Raw genomic sequence first — 12443 nt, forward strand, 5'->3', positions numbered from 1 at the left:
CTTGTTAATATTTTAACAACATGAAATCCATGTCTTAAACGTTGCTACGTTTCGGAAATAGCAAAGAACGTGTGTAATCTGCTTGACACATTAATGTTACTTACCTTACAGATCACAAAGTCAGCTAATTTCCACTCCATTCATATGCAAATCCATTTGATTCATACACTGGCTTGTCTGGCAATCCACTGCCTCATCAGCCCAGCCAAGCAATTTATAAACCTAATCTCCACTATAAAAAGCATCTAGATATTATCTCACATTTCTTTAAGACGAACATTTAGTTTTCAATCGCAGAGATTTGTATAAACCTTGCTGTCTGTCTCTCCGACATTTGCAACATTGTTTCATTATTCAAATTCGATCTCCAGCTGTCCAATAGTAACGAACGTGTCAGGATGAGACGGACAGACAGGCAGCGAAACGAAGTGCAGCTACTTTGTAGTCTTTCCAGCTTCAGTTTGAAGTGATTGTGTTAGCTGTGTTGTTGGCTAGCTCCTCTGACAACACACGGGCAAACCGTGCCAAAATATCCTCCAAACGCCGGCTTATCGGGCATTATCACTTACATATATTTGTACCTGTTGTAGGTCCTAGGCTCCAACAATTAATAATGTTGAACTAACAAATAACATCAAGGGATACAGTTACAGTTTAAAGCAATTAACTCCTTGTGAAACAGCTGTGAAAACCAACCTGCCAATATTTAAGATTTAAATATATAAACTTTGATATTTTTGTGGTACAGGTGTGTCATTCATTTATTTTCACTCATTTTTTTATACACTCACATGGCAATTATAGACTGAAATACTGAATTCTGGTGTGTGGAATAGAGGAGGTGGTTACTGTGTAGGTCGGAGGTTCTGCCTGTCACTTGTTCTCAACAGGCAGCCAGTCTCGGAACGGGGACTTGAAGAGGGAGACTGCGATATCCAGGTACTGCAGCTCTCTTTGTTCTGAGTGTTTGCAGTGCTAGTGTTTTTAGTTAATCTATGTATCTCACATATCCTGGAGAACAGGAGAAGAGTTAAAGGGAACAGGGGAGGAGACATAGACGTAAACAAGCAAACACACTGTCACGTTCGTTGAATGACGGGTCAGACCAAGGCGCAGCGTGATATGCGTACATGTTTATTGAACTTAACAAACAAACGACAAAACAACAAAGGAAACGAAACGTGAAGTCCTAAGGTAGAATACACAACTAACCTTACCAGGAACAAGATCCCACAACCCACTAGTGCCAATAGGATGCCTAAGTATGGTCCCGACAGCTGCCTCTGATTGGGAACCACACCGGCCAACATAGAACCATACATACTAGATCGACAAACAATGACCAAACACAACAAGGAATATACACACCCTGACTCAACATATAAGCGTCCCCTGAGTCAGGGCGTGACAGTACCTCCCCCGAAAGGTGCGGACTCCGACCGCACAACATAAACATAACAGGGTAGTGGCCGGGTGGGCAATCCGCCTCGGAGGCGGATCCGGCTCGGGGCATGACGACCTCTCACTCTCCGCCTCCCTGTTGCGCCCCTGGTCTGGTCTGGAGCCACTGCTTCCCCTCTCCTTCCTCCCACCATACGCCAGGCCCTGTCTGGACCCTGGTGTGGGAGCCCCCGAACCTGGAGAGGGGCTGACGTCATGGTCTGGACTGGAGCCGCTGACCGGAGCTGGATCAGGCACCGGTGGAGCGGACTGCTCTGGCTCCGGAGTGGAGCCGCTGACCGGAGCTGGATCAGGCACCGGTGGAGCGGACTGCTCTGGCTCCGGAGTGGAATGGCTGACCGGAACTGGATCAGGCACCGGTGGAGCGGACTGTTCTGGCTCCGGAGTGGAGCAGCTGACCGGAGCTGGATCAGGCACCGGTGGAGCGGACTGCTCTGGCTCCGGAGTGGAACGGCTGAACGGAACTGGATCAGGCACCGGTGGAGCGGACTGCTCTGGCTCCGGAGTGGAGCAGCTGACCGGTGCCGGACCAGGCACCGGTGGAACGGGCACGGGCCGTGCCGGACTGGACAAACGCACCACTGGTCTGGTGCGAGGAGCAGGCACGGGCCGGACCGGACTGGCGACGCGCACCACTGGCTTGGTGCGAGGAGCAGGGACAGGCCGGGCTGGCGACGCACACCACTGGCTTGGTGCGAGGAGCAGGAACAGGCCGGGCCGTGCTGGCGACGTGCACCACTGGCTTGGTGCGAGGAGCAGGAACAGGCCGGGCCGGGCTGGCGACGCGCACCACTGTCTTGGTGCGAGGAGCAGGAACAGGCCGGGCCGGACTGGCGACGCGCACCACTGGCTTGGTGCGAGGAGCAGGAGCAGGAACAGGCCGGGCTGGCGACGCGCACCACTGGCTTGGTGCGAGGAGCAGGAACAGGCCGGGCCGGGCTGGCGACGCGCACCACTGGCTTGGTGCGAGGAGCAGGAACGGGTCGGGCCGTACTGGGAACACGCACCACTGGCTTAGTGCGGGGAGCAGGAACGGGCCGGACCGGACTGGCGACACGCACCACTTGCTTGGTGCGAGGAGCAGGACTGGGTTCCTTTATTAACCCCCGCTCTTTCTGCTGCCTAACCAGCTCCTCTCGCCGTGCCTCTACACTTTCCTTCTCCCTTTTAGCCTCCTGTAGCGCCTCCCTCTGACCGAATAACTCCTGCTCCCTCTGAACCAATAGCCCCCGTAACATGGTGGCCTCCTCTCCTAACCTGCAGACCCGCCCTTTAACGGCCTCCTGCTGCCTCGTCGTCCACACTGTGTGCCCCCCAAAAATGTATCTTGGGGTTGCCTCTCGGGTCTCCGTCGTCGGCACTGTTGGCGCCGTTTCTCCTCTCTATACCGGGCCTCCACTGTCTCCTCCCAAGGACGGCGATCCATCCCAGCCTGAATCTCCTCCCAAGTCCAGGATCCCTTACCGTCCAGGATCTCCTCCCAGGTCCAGGCTGTCTGCTCCTGAACACGCTGCTTGGTCCTCGTTTGGTGGGATCTTCTGTCACGTTCGTTGAATGACGGGTCAGACCAAGGCGCAGCGTGATATGCGTACATGTTTATTGAATTTAACAAACACACGACAAAACAACAAAGGAAACGAAACATGAAGTCCTAAGGTAGAATACACAACTAACCTTACCAGGAACAAGATCCCACAACCCACTAGTGCCAATAGGCTGCCTAAGTATGGTCCCCAATCAGAGACAATGAACGACAGCTGCCTCTGATTGGGAACCACACCGGCCAACATAGAACCATACATACTAGATCGACAAACAATGACCAAACACAACAAGGAATATACACACCCTGACTCAACATATAAGCGTCCCCTGAGTCAGGGTGTGACACACACAGGTTACAGGTAGATCAGGTATGTAGAAATACAGTTATTTATTGATTTAATTTAAATTAATTGTTTGATTAGACATGCAATAATGTTAATGGAAGACATAGAAAAGAAAAGAAAGGATAACTGTCTGTAATGTTTTACATCAGAGGGGTTGATGAGGGCGGTAAGGAATGGGAGGTGGTCTCCAGAGATGGAGATGAGATGAGTGGGCAGATTGTTGGGCAATCAGACGTCACCAGATGCAGAATTTCGTCTGGAGGGAGAGGAGAGAAAGAGTTAAAGGATGAAGAGAGAGAGAAGAAGCAGAAGCAAGAGACAGGCGGTGCTGCTGCTAGTTCTTCCTGTCACTTGTCCTCGACAGGCAGCCAGTCACGGAAGGGGGGCTTAAATTTAGCGCAAGCTGAAACACAAAGGTTACTTCATTTTTAATGGCTAAGGAGGTTAGGGACCAGTAAGGAACTGGGCAACTGAACAGTCAAATTCAGTCAATTGAAAATGTAACTTGCAATGAATACGTTTAGTATGCAAATTTACAAATGTACAGCCAATTCGAGCAAGTTTCAAATATTTACCAGCAAGCAGACTCGTTCAACTCACAGACAAAATATACAAATGGAAAAATATAGAAATATTTACATGCTTGTAGACGTTATTTGCAATACAAGACAATTACATGTGCTATATACTTACCAACCAACTTACCAACTTCACGGCCAATGTCTGCAAGAAAACACATCTTTATACAAATTAAAATCATTATTATTACAACATGATTAAGGTTATTTACAATAACATACAATTTACAACAAGATGCAATGTAATAAGATACCTACCGTCTTGAGATGGGGAGCCGGCCAAGCAGTGACAACAAGGGTGGAGAAAACAACATCAGACACAACAGATGACGGACGATGGACACGATGGACAGACAAATTCACGCATATTGATGACATGAGACAAACAAAACACGTGAAAATGCTTGCCGCATCTCCTGCACCGGGCCACCTCCCTACCTTCTCTCACGTACTTCCAGCAGAAGCAATGGATGCCAACCTCTGTTGTATAGGGTGTGGACACCTTGGGAGGCCTGAACTTGGGACGCCTGAACCCAGGACTGAGTCCAGGTTATTTGAAGCAGCGTTGTAGTGCTAGGGCAAAAACCAAAATGTGTACCCTGGGGCCCAGGACCGAGTTTGGAAAACCCTACTTTAGAGGATGGAGAAAACAGACTGCGGATTTCAGCTGAAGATTCCCAGAGCTATGGGAGGGGGGGCTACAATACGGGGCTAGGGAGAACACTGTGTGTCTCACCCCCTCCCCATGCCCAAACAATCTCTCATCCCACATATGGGCTCCACTATTTGATTAAGGATGTTATCATCAATAATAACACTGTAATATACAATACATTGCTTACTGTGTGTAGTACTAGTGTGTCTGCTCTCCGGAGTTAACCACTCTCATCAGTCAAAATTTGTTTTCTAATGCTTACTCACTGAGGGGTTCTCCTTGATTACCATTGTTCTAGTTTTCATCTTCTTGCCATATTTTGGAAGTGAATTGAATTATATAAACAGCTTCCCCATACTCTGTGTAATGACCTCTATATTTCACTATCACACCTGCTGTTTGCTGACCTGCCTCTGACTGCAGCGAGCAGGTAACTTGGTAACTTGGGACCATTTGGAATCAAATAGAGAGGGAAGTGCTAAAGAGCATGTAAGGTTTTTAGTTTTACATTGACAGTGTTTATCCCGTTCTCTGAGATGGTTTATGTTTGGTTTCTCTTTTGGACGCCATGACAAACAGACAGGCCAATGTGCTCGAGCTCTGTTCTGGCTTAAGACGACACAGAATACTGTCTAAATCTTCTCGTTGTTACAGAAGGCCCTCCAACCTGAGAAGATGGCGAATCCATCAGCGAGAGCGGATGTCGAGGCGGGGCCTTGGTGTTCTCAGCAGTGTTTTCTGTACCCGCTGTAAATCCTGTTGATCAGGGCCTTGGCGGCTGTCTGGTCCAGAGTTCTCCTGCTAATTGGCCGTCGGTCCATCCCCATCGCAGGGACACGCTGGTCTTAACGTAAGCACCCTGGTCCCCTGTACTCCATATTTCAGCAAGAAAATGGCGTCTATTCCTTCACACTGAGGACAGTGATTTAAGAAGGGTCTCAGTGAAAGGTGCATAGACTGGATGGTTTAGGGGCCACGGAGCTCAGAGTAAACTAGCTGTGGAAGGCCAGACAGACAGTCTTATGGTAGCAGTTCCTTTCTTGGTACTGGTGGATGTATATATATTTTTTATAACTACAAAGGTGTGCAGCGCTTGTTCCATTCCAACATAAATGCCACATTGTTGAAGTCATTTCCTCACATAAACTGTTACTCCGTACAGGCTGAGTGTTACTAATAGTATATACTCCAAATTCGACTCAGCAATCTTTGAAGCGAGGGTAGTGTTTTGAAGTGAGGAAATGGGACTGAGGTCAGGTGCTGTTTGTGGAAGTGGTGAGATCAGATGAGGTAATGTTGTGGCTAGCTTCTGGTGTCTGTCACCAGTCTGTCACTGTGTATAAGTGCCCTCGGATTCAATTTCAATGATATTCTTATTGAAGACTTTGTTGCTTCCAGTGAACCCCAAACCCATGACCAAAATAATAACTGCTGTTGACATGGCAGGACAGTGTAGAAACCATTAAGTTATATGGGCCATGAGAGAAATACAGCCTGATCCTCAGGACAGTAAAAGTCTTCACATGAGCCCAGGAAGAGAGGACTGTGAGCTCTGGAGAGGAAATGTATAATTCCTATTGGCGTTATTGTTTTATTTTCATGGACTTTTTTGGGAACAATACTCTGCTGTGCCTGAATGATTCATGCTTCTGACTGCTGGCGTTTAGCAACAACACAAATATGATATTCCTATGGAGGATGGACAAGGAGTTTTTGATATTACAGGTCGCTGGTAATGTGGGAAACATTCGCGAAATACCTGGGGCTGAGACTTTGATTGGATGGACAGATGGAGGGATGGACGAGAGAGAGTGAGTGCCGGTGGTGTAACTGCATGAACATGTGACCTGTACGTGGAAAAGCACTCTCTAACGGCAAAGCTGTCAGGAGTTGAGGAATGGGATCCGGCGAGAGTGTGCTCGGCTAGGGATATGGCAGGCTTCTGCTCCGTAATGTCACACTGCTGATGCTGACGACCACAGCTCCCAGACAGAATTATGGAATGTTTTTTGTGAGTAACAGGAGGGCGGCGAGGCAGGCCTGTGATATATCTCTGGGAGGAAAGGCATAGAAATCAACAGCTGTCTCTATGACAATAATAAGAATGTAATATTTAGTGAGAGGATTAGGGGAAGCACCATAGCGGTCTATGGGTGCCTCTTTGCTAATTTCCTGCCTAGTGAGTGAGATTATGATTAACTAATTAATCACAGTAATAATCAAGCCCCTCAGCAGTCAAGTGATTTATCAACTAATGGAAAAACAGCCCACTAAATACATACAACTGCTGTGCTACTGACTATAAAGATGTTTTTCTAAACTCCCTGCTGTCTTCTGAGTACATGCTACTAGTGATGCAACCATATTAGATTTATACTGGCTTCATCTGAAGGGGGATGGAAGGAGGTCCTTTTGATATATTTGCTTTTGATTTTATAGGGATTTTTTTGTGTAATGGATATAGAAGGCCTTATATATCTTTAAAACAATTACTGTTAAAGTACTCACCAAACACAAATCAAAGTCCCTTAACTTCATCTCCAGGTGCAGAATCTCTCAAGACAAATATGGTTATAATTGGAGAGGGTAAAATAAAACAGAAAAATAGATTTCTGTCAATTTCCAATCATCCAGCAGAAAGAAGAATGAGAGGGAAAGTAAGAGGTAATCTTAAAGTGCCAGAGCAGCTGCAACAATTATCTATGATTTGACCAGAGCCATCAAAAAACAGAAAGATGAAAAGCTGAGGAGGTCATGAGAACCTTGAGACGGGGAGGTGGAGGTGTCCATTCCCTGTGCCTGCAGACTGCAGTATGCTGGCAGGGCCAGGCCTCTCAGTGGAGCTAGCAGAGCTGCTGGACTCTGAAGGTCTCTGGCTGGAAAGACATTCAGCACCTCATCAATTGACTCCACAGAGACGTTCCAGCTTCGGCTCTCTCAGAAGAATGTCAGATCAAGGTAAAGATTCTCTGGGACAATGCGCAGACTTCTCAACCACCCTAGCCCCGTGAGTTGACCTACACTGCTCAAAAAAATAAAGGGAACACTTAAACAACACAATGTAACTCCAAGTCAATCACACTTCTGTGAAATCAAACTGTCCACTTAGGAAGCAACACTGATTGACAATAAATGTCACATGCTGTTGTGCAAATGGAATAGACAACAGGTGGAAATTATAGGCAATTAGCAAGACACCCCCAATAAAGGACTGGTTTTGCAGGTGGTGACCACAGACCACTTCTCAGTTCCTATGCTTCCTGGCTGATGTTTTGGTCACTTTTGAATGCTGGCGGTGCTTTCACTCTAGTGGTAGCATGAGACGGAGTCTACAACCCACACAAGTGGCTCAAGTAGTGCAGCTCATCCAGGATGGCACATCAATGCGAGCTGTGGCAAGAAGGTTTGCTGTGTCTGTCAGCGTAGTGTCCAGAGCATGGAGGCGCTACCAGCAGACAGGCCAGTACATCAGGAGACGTGGAGGAGGCCGTAGAAGGGCAACAACCCAGCAGCAGGACTGCTACCTCCACCTTTGTGCAAGGAGGAGCAGGAGGAGCACTGCCAGAGCCCTGCAAAATGACCTCCAGCAGGCCACAAATGTGCATGTGTCTGCTCAAGCGGTCAGAAACAGACTCCATGAGGGTGGTATGAGGGACGACGTCCACATGTGGGGGTTGTGCTTACAGCCCAACACCGTGCAGGACGTTTGGCATTTGCCAGAGAACACCAAGATTGGCAAATTCGCCACTGGCGCCCTGTGCTCTTCACAGATGAAAGCAGGTTCACACTGAGCATGTGACAGACGTGACAGAGTCTGGAGACGCCATGGAGAACGTTCTGCTGCCTGCAACATCCTCCAGCATGACCGGTTTGGCGGTGGGTCAGTCATGGTGTGGGGTGGCATTTCTTTGGGGGGCCGCACAGCCCTCCATGTGCTCGCCAGAGGTAGCCTTACTGCCATTAGGTACCGAGATGAGATCCTCAGACCCCTTGTGAGACCATATGCTGGTGCGGTTGGCCCTGGGTTCCTCCTAATGCAAGACCATGCTAGACCTCATGTGGCTGGAGTGTGTCAGCAGTTCCTGCAAGAGGAAGGCATTGATGCTATGGACTGGCCCGCCCGTTCCCCAGACCTGAATCCAATTGAGCAGATCTGGGACATCATGTCTCGCTCCATCCACCAACGCCACGTTGCACCACAGACTGTCCAGGAGTTGGCGGATGCTTTAGTCCAGGTCTGGGAGGAGATCCCTCAGGAGACCATCCGCCACCTCATCAGGAGCATGCCCAGGCGTTGTAGGGAGGTCATACAGGCACGTGGAGGCCACACACACTACTGAGCCTCATTTTGACTTGTTTTAAGGACATTACATAAAAGTTGGATCAGCCTGTAGTGTGGTTTTCCACTTTAATTTCGAGGGTGACTCCAAATCCAGACCTCCATGGGTTGATAAATTTGATTTCCATTGATAATTTTTGTGTGATTTTGTTGTCAGCACATTCAACTATGTAAAGAAAAAAGTATTTAATAAGATTATTTCATTCATTCAGATCTAGGATGTGTTATTTTAGTGTTCCCTTTATTTTTTTGAGCAGTGTATTTTCAACAGGTGCTAGCACTCTGTAATGGAGGTTTTGAAGTGCACATGTACCATAAATACCTGTGGCTGGCTGTGTTGTCAAGGCTTGGATAAGTGAAAGTACATGATTTGTTGGCAGTGACTTTGCTTCAAGAGGCAAAAATGTTGTTTTTTAACGAGGTGAGTTTATGTTTGCTGTGTGGTCCTGATGCACAGAAGCACTGTTATCATTCATATCCATAAGTCTTCTATATCTAACCAGGATACTACTGACTTGTCGTTTGACACACTGATGGCCCTGTAGATCGTAATCTAGACATGCTCAAAACATTTCATCAGAATTTCATAGGGAGAGAGCAAAAATATTTTCAAATAATCTCGGCTCAAAAGCACAGACCGACTGGTCCATTAACATAAATTGACCATATTTCCAAAAGCGAAAAATATAGAGAACTGGCATCAGAGAGAAATATTATTGCTCTGATTAATGGTTGCACTCCCCCATGCCCTTTCTGGAGATGGCAGGCCACATGCTGCATTTCATTTTCTATTTAATTTCTCTGCTTCATTCTCTGTTGCCGTTTGGTCATAAGTAATGCTCACTTACCCAGATGGAGGGATCCCCTGCAACCATAACCCCCATTACGTGTCTACCACACATACACATTAATTCCCATACGCCTATCTGAGACAGCGCCATGATACGGTTGTATGAGGGGAAATGTATGAATAGAGAAATACCACCAAGGATCTTTATGGGTGATATGTACAGTCTCCTGGACCTTGACGGAGCTCTGTTCCTCACCATGTTTCCCCCTGGTGAGAACTGGAGAGTATGTGAGACTAGTGAGACTAGTCGATGTTGTAATGTAATTCAGTCTGAGCGTATTGTTCTTGCTAGTCTCCTGGGCTGGCCATGATGAGGTATGATGGCACGCAGCCTTAAAATTAACGGGGGGAAAAAACCTTCTCATGTAAGCTTGCCTCTGAAAATTTATGGAGTCTTCACATGTGTCCATATTCCCGAAGACAGACTTGTTTTGACTTGTGGCTCAAGTGGGTAAGAAATGGACCTAGTGGAGCCCGTCCGATTCAAATGAAGACTTAAGTAAACATTGGGGGTTTTAATGCACTCCAATTGAAATTGAATGGAAACCACATCATGTCATCTTAGTTTAATGCATTATCCCCACAGACAGACAGCCTGCTGTTCATTTGGGTTGACTTTGTGCTTGAGCCAGACTGGATCCTCGGCAGCTGCAGCTGACCCTAAGCGCAGGCAGCAGACTGGAACAGTCTTAACACTCCTCCACGGGCCACTTTGCTATCCACTGCTTCCCATTTTATACAGGGCTTTGTGCAATGGCCACCTTACTGCCAAGTCTCTCCAACCGCTGCCTTCGAATTCCTCAAAAGAAGATGGATGACACGGTACTATTCTGTCTCGTTTTAAGGACTACCAGACACATTTAGCTCTGCAAGGAAAGTTTCACAAATTTCATGTTTTTGTGAGTAAAAAAAACAAACAAATGTAGACATGTCTACCAAATCTGTTTTGAGGAATGAGAACATGTGCTTGCTTGAACACACTTTAAACATGAAACGAGGGACACTTTTAACATTTTGTTGTGAAAAATGATACATGTATTCAGTGGCCTCATCCTGGTGTGAGTGATCACCCAGGCGAGTGCTACACTTTGGTAGGGGATGTGAATTTATCCCATACAATGTAGGCGCTTTAAGCACCTGGAAAACTGCTAGACAGTATATATACTGTAAAATCAACCCATTATAATGATCAAATCATCAGGAACACAGGCATTAACACTATACTTTTTCCTCATAGAGATCCTATATGCAAGGCCGGAATGGCATTAACAGGCCAATGATCAATCAATCATTCTAAGAACTCATACAACGCATACTTTATGTAGCCTATTACTCTCCATCACCAATAATGGACCAACCTAACCTATATGCCACACCATGAAAGCATCAACACAGACCAACATGGGGATTTCTCCCCTCCTCTTCCTTCACTCCTCACTTCCCTCCCTTCTGTTTTGCTGGGCCCTGCCAACAGCAGCTTGGAGAACAAGGCGCATTGTGTCTGGATATGATCATGAGTGAGGAGATGTAGAGACAGGAATGCAGTGGAGTCTGATCGCTCCTGCAGACCTTCAGCAGAGACAGAGAGAGGTGAAGACAGGGCTCAGACATAACCTTAGGAATGATGCAGTCTTTACACCCACAACAATACCTTCACTCTGATCTGTTCTGATCCCCCATGAGTTGGAGTTTTTCCTGACCATAATACTTGACTGGAAAACAGCACAATCATCTGGAACACTCTGATTTATAGCCCACCTCCAAAATGTGATGTCGGCATTCAACTTGTCCTTTTTTTTTTTTATCCCAGAACCTAATGGATATGTGTACATGCCACTACACATTCTTTCACACTCCATCTCAGCTGTTGGCAGGCGAGCAATGACAGCTGTGTAACATCAAGTTCACTTGTTTTCTGTGTCAAATTATATCTCCACCTTTCAGCACTATCATTTGTACATAGGGAGCCATAGTCAATACAGAACATGTAGATTGCAACGAAAAGTAAATGTGAGTTTGGAGAGAGCAATGTTGACAGGTCATGTAGTTAGATGGAGGAGATGGAAGTATGTGTTCAGTGTTGTATTTCAGCACCTTCTATAGCAGTGATATGGCCTATTGCTATGCACTCACATAGCTCTGTCATCCAGCGTATATATGAGGAGCAAGGCCAAACAAAAGTCGTTTTTAAGCTCTTAAAATATTTTTTTCTAATTTATGAATGCCGATGAACCTGCGATTACCTTGTGGAGGAGTGTATCCTTTTGATTATAGTTTTGGATATTGAATACAGAAGGTACGGTGTCAGGTTGACACTCTATTATCTGATATACAGTTCGACCTGTCCTGAACCCAAACAAGCACAAGTGGACCGTAAGTGAACCCTAATCAATGTGCTCTCTCAGGACACACTATTGTTTCCAGAGGAGCGGTGACCAACTAGCCACAGGAGAGTTCACCGCAGGGTTTAGTTTCGTGTTGAATTCCCACTATGTCAGGGTCATGTCTGGCGGAACATAGGAGCGACAAAGGAGGATGGATATATACCTCCAGAACTCTGGTGATCAGGCCATAAGGAAAGTGGACATACCTTACCCAAACAAGTTTATTACTTGTACCTCATGAGTGACTGCCTCAAATTCACCTCACCTGTTGAAAACTGAAAAATAGC

Source organism: Coregonus clupeaformis, chromosome 20 (assembly GCF_020615455.1).
Source record: "Coregonus clupeaformis isolate EN_2021a chromosome 20, ASM2061545v1, whole genome shotgun sequence".
In the NCBI taxonomy this organism is placed as follows: domain Eukaryota; kingdom Metazoa; phylum Chordata; class Actinopteri; order Salmoniformes; family Salmonidae; genus Coregonus; species Coregonus clupeaformis.